The sequence below is a fragment of the Pinus tabuliformis genome, chromosome 6 (assembly GCF_031772625.1).
Source record: "Pinus tabuliformis cultivar Carrire ecotype Pingquan chromosome 6, CPIR1, whole genome shotgun sequence".
Classification (NCBI taxonomy): Eukaryota; Viridiplantae; Streptophyta; class Pinopsida; order Pinales; family Pinaceae; genus Pinus; species Pinus tabuliformis.
The window spans coordinates 770,815,997-770,824,374 of record NC_142292.1 but is presented as its reverse complement, the minus strand read 5'-3'; the positions used below and the strand labels follow the sequence as shown (position 1 = coordinate 770,824,374).

General features: G+C 36.4%; 1 pseudogene; it reads right to left on the bottom strand.

Annotated features, from left to right (window-relative positions):
• Positions 1-4,938: 4,938 nt before the first annotated feature.
• On the bottom strand, positions 4,939-6,887 carry LOC149261002 (ABC transporter B family member 25-like; annotated as a pseudogene).
• Positions 6,888-8,378: the final 1,491 nt, after the last annotated feature.

Here is an 8,378-nt window from a genome sequence, read left to right as displayed (position 1 = left end):
GAGGCTCCATGCCATGCCTAAGGCCATGTGAATGTCTGACTCAAGGGAGAGGGTCATTGAAACCATGGTGTGGGGTACAAAATTGGAGGACTAGGAAACTACCATAGAGTTTTGGGACACTAAACTTGTTGTGGAACCTGCTAAGGATTATACATGTAAATCCATGTAGTGAAAGATGATGAGGTATTATGAGTTATATCTTATGGTCAAGCTTTCCATGGCTTCTTAAAGCCAATAAAATATTTTGGCTTAGTCTCCTCATTTGATTCTTTGAATATTGCTTTTAATGTTAGCAGCTACGGGCAATGAATTGTAAAATGGTATTGATACTAGATACCACAAACTTCCACATTGTTAAGAGAGAACTCTATGAGGGGATGTTTCTTCCTGCAGTTGGAGTAGAATATTAACAACTCATTTTGAGCTTCAACCTATTTTTTTTAGCCTGCAAAACATCAATTTTCCAAGACAAAGAGCTAATAATATCAATTTTCAAATTTTCAGACAAATTACTGATTTCTACTCTTGTCACTCCACTATTGGCTTATTTTTGTATCCTAGTAGAAGCATATCGAGCTAAAGTTATATTCCTTCATGATCCTCTTGAGCTTCTAAAACAAAGTGTGACTATGTCATCAAAAATTTCCTTCAATATATCTCTATTCCCTACGAGATTCGCATATCCACACAATCATCCCTCATTCCCCTAATCAAAAGGTATTAGAGTATCTTTGTCCAAATCACTATGCCTGGACCTATGTAAATTGTATTGGATGCTCTCAATATAATATTCTAAACTCTTATCCGCCTTGTCAGACATTCTAAAAATTTCCTTCTTTTTGTCTCTAATTTTGCAATAATCTTGATATTTTTACAAAAAGGTTTTCTTCATGCCATCCTAGGAAGAGATAGAGTCACTCTGAAGTCCCATAAACCATGTCAAAGTAGCTCCATTTAAAGTAAAGAGGAAAAAAAATCAAATTCTTGGCATCCAAATTTTAGTCATAGCTTCAAACATAACGTCAAATTAAGAGAGAAAAGTATCTAGGTCTTCACCAACCATGCCATGAAAATTTAGAAGGGATGAAAGAAGAATGTTTTTGATTTGTTCTTGTTACATAAGGTTCCCAATGGGGAATTTAAAGGTTTTGACATGTCATCTACATTTTCATTTTCCTTTTGGTTTTCCCATTGAATTCAGAGGTTTTCCCAAACTACTTTAGGCACTCGCTATCCACCTACAAGTATTTCTAGTTGAAAAGGGTTTTTTGATGGCTACTCATGATTTCTCGCAACACTTCTCAAGTCTGGGATGGAGTTGTAAAGGGGCTACTTGTTGATTTATGTAGCTTGGGAGGTGCTCCACAACCCTAGGTATTGGGTTTGTGTGAGTTGGCTCTCTAAAAGGGCTTTGTAGCTAAAGTACACAAGTAGTGTGTTTTACACCCAAAGTTGTGGGCACGAAACCAAGAGGAGTTTTGATGATTTGACCATTGTTGCAAGTCGAGCACCCTTAATAATCCATATGGATTTTTAATTGGCCAAAAATAAAATTCCTTGGATCTCAATGAAACTAAGGCCAGATCTAAGAGCTCACTGCAAACTTTCCAATTGTGTAAATGGTGCCTCAATATGAGTTTTTATGTGAAAGTTATGCTTAGTAAAAATTTTGGTCAAACTTGAAAAAGGAAAGGATTTAGAAGGTTTCCAAATAAATTTGCAGTAGCGCCAAAGTTGGCGGTGTGGAAAAATTTGGCAGCAAGGGCTAAATATGGCATACCACTAGATAAAAAATAACATCACCCCACCAAACTTGGAGTCATTTCATTGGCCCAATAGTATGGGGACACATGGACCAATGAAATGGAACCACGTGGCATCCATTTGGAAGCCATATGGGCCCTGACCAAATGTGGCAATGAAAAAATTCGATGGATATAAAACAATTTAAAAATATAATACATACCAAACGAAAAATCTGACGGTTATTGGCGGCATTTTTAATTGGTGGATGGTTTAAAATAACTGACAGTTTTTAAAAAACCAAATAGTTATATACAATACCATTGGTGGAAAAGGAGGGTGGAATCGCCTAATATGGCAACCCCGAGAAGTTGGAACTCGAAGCCAAGTTGGAACCTGAAGACAAAAAAGAAATAGTTAACACATGGTTAGCAATAGTTTTAAATATTTGTTAAATATATTGTTGGTTTCAAATGTTGGCAATCGGTTATAATGTATGGTCAACGGTTATGTTAACATTAAATGGGAGGTCAATAGTTGTCGGTGGTTTATATGTTGGATTTTCCTCCCCCTCCTGGTTTGGTGGTGGTGGGAGGTCATGATACACTGCAAGATTAGAAGTTGGGATATGCTGAGTATCTGTGGAAGATAAAGAAGGTTGTTGAGGTTCTATTATACAGTGAGGGTATTCATGATTTTCACATATTTTAGTAAATGTTTAACTAGAAAATAATAGAATTAGTGTCCTGTCAATGTCTGGTGTATTCTATGCCTCATACATGATTCTCACATGTTCTGTTGCAGTAAATCTAATCTAATATTGTGTCGAAAATTTGCTTGATCTTGTTTTGATTATCAATGCTTCAATGCTTCTTCTGATTTTTTTTTTATTTTTATTTTTTGCTTCTAATTCAGTAAAGTTGTGAAACTTCTACTCCTTAAGTATTCCAACTACGTGAGGTTTTAACATAGTGCTTAGTCTTTACAGGTTCACCTCTTCCTCTGGACCCCGACATAGTTATCTTGATATGGATTTTCCCTAAACTTCATCAAGCTCAAAAAATTTAGTTAATATTTAATTGCTTTCTCCAAAATCTCTGAAACATACCTTTGAAAATTATTGGGAGTTTGATTTCAATGGTGGCATTCCTCCCATAGACTCGTTTTGGAAACCCATACAATTTTTGTTTTACATGTTTTTTTCAGTTCTATTTTGATTTACTTAACTTCTTCTAGGTATCCTAGTTATAAATACTAAATAGTGCTTGGTATTATGTTGTTTTGAAGCTGATTTTGGTTCAATGAAGTGTAGTGAATAACATCAAAAGAAGCCCTCAGGCATGAATGCTTTAGGGAGGCTCCATTGCTGAAATCAAAAGAGTTTATGCCAACATATCTAGCTCGACATGATCATGATAGGTACGATGCTTTAATTGTTAATGGATGTGTCATTTGTTAGCATTATTAAGGAAATTGCTATTGGATCAATATGCAGATCATGAACATACTGTGTAGCTACATTGCTAATCATATATGCTTTTGGTCTTAGGCGAATGCGGCGGATTATTTAGAGTGCAGATCCTTTAGAAGAGTAGCGGAGAAAGGAGTTGCGACAAGGTGAACTAGGTGCTGGCGGGTTATTTTGTTGATATTACCAACATAGACATTTATGGGAGAAATTGGCATGCATTTTGGCAGGGTGTTGATTCCTGAGGTATAAATGGACATCATTCTAATTAAACTCTTCAAGGCCAGATATTATCAGCACTGCGAGTAGGAAAAACTATCTTCGAGTGTTCAATAGTTCATAACGTTGATGAGAAAGCTTACGAGATCAGATTTGTAATTGGAGGAAGTCAATCAATTTGGGCTTTTTCTACCAAGTAAAAATGTTATGGATTTGTTTATTGGTTCGTCGGGGCTAATGGTTTTATAGTGTGTCATGCATGTAGTTTGCATCGCAATGTGTGGCATAAGGACTTCCATTGGGGTAACCTCAGTTTCATTTCAAGGTTGTGCATGTAACATGTTTCTTTGGCATATTGTAAGAGATAATCAAATTTTCACCAAAGTTGTGGGAAATGATATGGATGGTTTTTTTGCAATATGCGCAATTATTATTTTTTAATCTTGCCTTGTGTGTGCAATAGAATGCCTGGTGATAAGTGGAGGACAAGTTCTTTGATCTTTATACCATAGAATGGAAGGAAGGCAAAATACTGCATACAAGGTAATGATGCTTATGCAATCTTTCTGGAACCTCCACAATGAAGTTCCATATGGTTTTTCTTTTCATCACCGATGGATTATTATTGGTGGCAGGCAGAAGGAATAGGGGAATAACTACTCTATTATGATTATCTTGCTTTATGTAAAAAGTAGTACTTTTACAGAGTATGTTACATGACTGGATGATTAAACAATTTAATGATATCAAGAAGTTAAGGCATGGAAGTTTGGAGGGTTTTGTTCGAATCATTGTGTTAGTCATCTTTGGGATTATAGCTACACAAAAATGCCTTGGTTTATCATGTTGTTATTCCACGAAGTGTTCATCCATTTATTTTACTTGGATATTCAGAGTGAATCCTTGTCAATAACACGCTTTTAAAGGATTTCAGACTACTTTTCTGTTAGTTTCAATGACTACATTGTAATGGATTCAACAATTTAAATCAATTAGCAACATGCTCTTCAGCCAAGATAGTTATTCTCTCGTGATACTTTCTCTTACCCTTGAGTCCATTAGCCTTTCACTAGGTGGCACTGAAAACAAGTTTTGGTAACTTTTTCCTCAGATATTTTGGAATGCAGTGTGATGGGTTAAAGAATATGGAGAATTTGAGAGTCTGAATTAACCATATATTACATCTCTTACTAGTCCATGCATAAGAAGATCAATTTATGTTTCCCATGATTTTTAAGAGCATTATCTTCTTTAAGAAGTATAAAATAAGCAGTAAGCATGATTTTTAATAAGTCCAGGAGACAACCACAAACACATGAAATATTCAACAAGATTTCCTTCCATAAAATTATAAGCAAGGATCATCTAACAATTGTTAATCGTCAAATTTCTGTGTTAGTGACTCTGGTATCAGAGATTCAGACTAGATGTAATTAGCCATCAATGTAGTATGGATTTATGAAACGCAACTCGGTAGTTTGCTCCATGTTCGTTCGGGCTAAGAAAACTTAATTTTTAGTTTTGGATCCTTGCAGTTGCCTTCGAATTAGAGATGCATAGATACCATTCTTTTTCAACAATTCCTCATGAGTACCACTTTCAACTATCTGACCGCCTGACACAACTGCCACGGTAGTTGCACTTTAGACTGCTGAAAGTCTATGTGCTATAACTAAAACCATCTGTCCTTTTATCAATTGGTCCATGGCATCCTGATTAAATACAAGCAAGGGCATTGTTAAGGAAGAAAATAAGATCAGACGAAAAATCAAGAGTAATAGAAGAACAAAGAGGCTATCATGGTTTGGGTCATGGTATCACCTGAACCAGGTATTCACTCTTTGCATCCAAAGCACTCGTAGCTTCATCCAAAAGAAGTACACGAGGATTCCTCAGTAATGCCCTTGCTATTCCAATCCGTTGTTTTTGACCCCCTGACAACTTCACACCATGCTCTCCAACAAGTGTATTGTACCCTTCCAGAAAATTTGATACAAACTCATGGGCATTGGCCATTCTCTGTATTTGTTGAGTCAGAAGTGGACAATGTTTCAAATTTAGGAGAATTCCATATTCATTGAAATAGTCAAATGAAGCAACTAATTGTACTCTCAATTTGACAATACAAGTCGCATGTTTCTAGTTCAAATCAAACGAGATTTAAAACATGTCTAAAGGTTTTTGAAATGTACGGCAACATTTTCAATGTCAACAGTGCTGGCTCTGCCTTTCAGTCCATATAGAATATTGTCTACTACTGAGCAGTTGAAAAGAACAGGTTCCTGGCTCACAATACTTGCAAAATTTGCCAGTTGGTTTTAAATGAGTGCATGAAAATCAATTTTGCTTCCAGGTTGGTACTTTCCCCTGAAAAATCGAGTATAGTAAACATGAAAATAGATTGCCCCTTGTTTATATCTTCTAAAAATGTCTGATTATAGTAGGCACCCACATTAACAGGTGTAATAGATGAACAAATATTAGATAATATCGACACATCGTTCACTGTTGATTCGAAACATGGTGCAACTCCTAGCTCATCAAACAAGTCTATAGTCATTGCCTGCAACCCAGCAGTGCCTCCACACACTCGTGGTTGATGCCTAGACGACAAAAACAATACATTCTTTAAACTTGTCTACTCTCAAACATTTCGAATACTCCATTGGACCCAAATTTAACAGAACCCCAAATCGGAATTACCTGTACTCCCATGGACCCAAATTTAGCAAATTCCCAAAACAAAATCAGATTATATGCATGGCTCATCCAAGGAGAGTCAAGATGGTTGCACAGTAAATCAGGAGGGAGATAACAGATATGCTTTTGAGGGACAAGATATTACAACAGGCCATTCTTTCAGAGACTGCACTAGGAGCAGACAAGTACTTATCTTCACTAAAAACAATCAGTGATGTTGAAGTGTCAGTCTGCCAAAAAGGTACATTTATATTCTGTAATGTTCTCAATCTTATCTTGCCAGCGTTCTGCATAATCGGAACTAAATTCTTTTCAGAACTCTCATTTGATGTCAAACAACTCTCCATTGAAAAATATGTGACTTGAAATTGTTGATTAAGGCTATGCATAGCATGTACCATATGTTGATGCTACTTGTATAATGATGGCATTTCAGGGAAACTAGAAAAAGCATTGTTGAGGCATTCACTGGACACTTTTGAAGCCAATTCTGAGATTTCTGCACTGGCAGCTTCTAGTCCAACAGAACCCAAATTGTGGCCAGCAACAGTTTCCCTGGCCTTCTCCAGCACAAACTACAAGTGAAAGAAATTGTAAGAGAGACGTGTGTGAGTTTGAGAGAGTGTGACAACGATGATGAAGATAGAGAGATACATACCAAGGTATTGTTAGGCATTTCGTAATACCATCCATTAACAAATGCTGGGAATATAGCCTGGGCTGCCCTGACAAAAATAAGCATCGCTTTCATTCCCATCCATTCAAAGGAGAAAAAATGGTCTCCTTAAACCCCAAATATCAATCTAAAAAATCAACAAAATCAACAAACACCGTAAGGGAGAAATTCAGTGTCATTGCAAAATTGGATATTCATTTCAATAAATTTATTTTGCAATGGGGATTCATCTACACTTCAGGTCAGGTTTATCAAATAGGGCTTATATATCTACTATTTAAAAATATACCTTGCCTATTAGTTATCCAACCTGGCAGTCATATGAAGTTATTCAGAAGAATGCTAGAACACATCCATCTTAACATTGAAATTGTTGCATCAAGGAATTTGATAGCGTTAACCACATCATAGATCATGCATTAATATGGATTTGAGTAATTATACTAAATTATTCACTGCTAGATACATGCCATCTTAGTATTTCCACGAGTGTTGAGAAATACCAGAAGATAAAAGGCCAAGAAAACAAGCCCTGCTGCTCCTGCTGTGAGGCAAACATAACTAAAGTTGTACAGTTGTTTGTTCAGTGGAATACAATTATAATCTATATAAGCTATTTGAAACATAGGCCTTATGACTGGCAAGGTCAATACAAATTAAAATCTGATTCTATTCTGCATTTGCATATGATGCAACATAGGTATTAGGCCTTATATCACCCTGGAGATCATGGTTTATTGCATCATCAATGTAAATAAGACATCGATTTGAAGAACAAGGTACTTAATTTTTAACAGCATGTTATTCTCGACAACGTCATGGCTTATTATGTGTGCCAATTTGCATACAATCTCTTTGCTTTTTCCAAGGAGTGATGTTCTTCACAACATATCTCCCTATGGGTGTCCTTAGTTCAAGTTTGGTGTCATTGGTGCACACAAAAACAAGTTTTCACCAAAGTAATTATATAGTGAGCTAGTGATAACAAGGATCTTCATATATGATACATGGAATTAACAAAGAGATTTTTTCCAAGATTTTGATACTCAATGGAGACATAGTGGGTGCATATCATTCTACAACATTCCCATCTTTGTCCACCAGAAACTTAGTGAAGTTCCACTTTATACCATTACCAAAAATCCCACCTTTGCCTAACTTCAAGAATTTGTAGAGAGGAGCTGCTGTTACACTAAAAAATGTCACCATGACTATTTACAGTTAGTATGGCTCTATCAACAGTCATGCTACCCTCTTAAGCAAGTCTTATGCCTCTGCTCTCCATGTCAAACTCCAAAAAAGAGAGAAAGTCTTTCTAAATGTATTTATCTCTGGGGACGCAGGTTCTCTCAACCTTACCTGCGGGTACGCACCCAATGTTCACAAAAGCTGCGTCTTTGGACGCTCTGTATGTAAAGGGGCAGGTGTGTCCCCCTGTAAAGGTTAAAATGCGCAAGTTTCATCTTTAAAAAGTCACTTGTGGTTATTTCTAGAGCATTCTAGAAGGTTGTTCGACGTGTATTGAGCACCTCCAGATGGTTCATGCACTCCTACCAAAGAGGAACTTATCCC